Genomic DNA, 2,500 nt, shown 5'->3' on the forward strand with positions numbered 1-2,500 from the left:
GATTATGGTTGGTATCATTCATCTTTTTTTGTTGCCATCACCATTGTGTTGATATAATTGCAATCATCATTATCATTATCGTGGTAATATCATCATTGTCATTGCCATAGTCAGCGTCATTGTTCTCGTCATCGTCTTCCCTTCCTCCTCCTTCTCATCATCATTATCACCATCACCATCATCACCACCATCGTCATCATCATCACTATCATTACCACCACCATCGCTATTTTTTTCTTTTTCTCTCTATTATATTTGTTTACCTTTACTTTTTCACATTTCCTTTTGCTTCCCTTTGCCTTTGTAGCTTCCTCTTGTCTCTCATGTTCTCTTTTTTATGACCATGTTTACATCTTTGTTTTCACTTTTCCCCTATCACCACCACCCCATCATCACCCCCACCCCTACCACTGCCATCATCAGTACCACCCCCACCCCACCCCATCACCCCCTACCTCCACCCCATCACCCCCCACCCCCACCCCATCACCCCCCAAACCCACCCCCACCCCCTCACCCCCCCACCCCATCACCCCCACCCCCACTCCATCACCCCCCCATCATCCCCCCACCCCCACCCCATCATCCCCCTACCTCCACCCCACCCCCACCCCCACTCCATCACTCAAACTCACCCCATCATCCCCCCACCCTCCACCCCATCACCCCCCACCCCCACCCCATCACCCCCCAAACCCACCCCCACCCCATCACCCCACCAAACCCACCCCATCATACCCCCCCCACCCCATCACCCCCAAACACACCCCATCACCCCCAAACCCACCCCATCACCCCCCAAACCCACCTTATCACCCTAAACCCACCCCATCACCCCCACCCCATCATCCCCCCAAACCCACCCCATCACCCCCAACCCCACCCCATCACCCCCCACCCCCACCCCATCACTCCCCCACCCACCCCATCACCCCCAAACCCACCCCATCACCCCCAAACCCACCATCACCCCCAAACCCACCCCATCACCCCCAAACCCTACCCCACCCCATCACCCCATCCCATCACCCCCAAACCCACCCCATCACTACCCCATCACCCCCACCCCCACACCATCCTCCCCCAAACCACCCCATCACCCCCAAACCACCCCATCACCCCCCAAACCTACCCCATCACCCCCAACCCACCCCATCCCCAAACCTACCCCCATCACCCCCAACCCCCACCCCATCACCCCCCACCCCCCCATCACTCCCCCAAACCCACCCCATCACCCCTCCAAACCCACCCCATCACCCCCAAACCCACCCCATCACCCCCAAACCCACCCCATCACTCCCCAAACCCACCCATCACCCCCAAACCCACCCCATCACCCCCAAACCTACCCCCCATCACCCCCACCCCATCACCCCCTACCTCCACCCCATCACCCCCCACCCCCACCCCATCACCCCCCAAACCCACCCCATCACCCCAAACCTACCCCCATCACCCCCACCCCATCACCCCCACCCCACCCCATCACCCCCACCCCCACACCATCACTCCCCCAAACCACCCCATCACCCCCCAAACCCACCCCATCACTCCCCCAAACCCACCCCATCACCCCCAAACCCACCCCATCACCCCCAAACCTACCCCCATCACCCCCAACCCCCCCACCCCATCACCCCCACCCACCCCATCACCCCCCACCCCCACACCATCACTCCCCCAAACCCACCCCATCATCCCCCACCTCCAACGCCGCCGCCTCCGACTCGCTTCCTCTAAGCGATCTTCCTCGGGCTTTTCTCCTTCCGTCGAAAGAGTGAGGAAGGAGAGAAAATACGGAGAGGAGAGGAAGAGGAAGAGGATAATTAGTTATTGATTAAACCAAGCGTTGACATTTAGTTCGAAAGGAAAGGAAGATTGGTGATTGGGAGAGGGGGAGGGGGGGGGAGATATGCAGAAATGAAGGCATATCTATTTGCGTGTGTATAATTAAGCGTGCTTGAATTGCGCGTGAATGTACGCTACGCATTCACACACGTAAACATGGACGCACGTACACATTAAACAGCCACAATTTGATTGAACTCACAAAAGTTTGCCACCAAATTCTGTATTATTGTTATTATTCTTGTGGTTATCATCATTACCACCACCATCAGTAATACCACCACCATCACCATCACAACAACGGCCACCACCATCACCATCACCACCATCATTACCACCACCACCACCACCACCGTCCCCCACAACCACCACCACCATCACCACCACCACCACCGCCGCTGCCGCCGCCGCCACACATACACACATCATATACAGCATATATATTACGAGCCAGTCGAGAGGGGTATTAGATAATACTTCATTCTGTAAAAGAATAAGTCAAGCCTCAATTTTTTCGTCCTAAAATCTTATCACAATTTTACGGCCCAATAAATGGTGTCCAAAAAGAGGAAAAAAAAGTGTCAACAAATCTCTGCCTCTACCCCTTCCTACTCCCCTTCTTTCTTTCTTTCTCTCCCTCTCTCCCCTT

Source organism: Penaeus vannamei, chromosome 30, assembly GCF_042767895.1.
Source record: "Penaeus vannamei isolate JL-2024 chromosome 30, ASM4276789v1, whole genome shotgun sequence".
NCBI classification, from domain to species: Eukaryota; Metazoa; Arthropoda; class Malacostraca; order Decapoda; family Penaeidae; genus Penaeus; species Penaeus vannamei.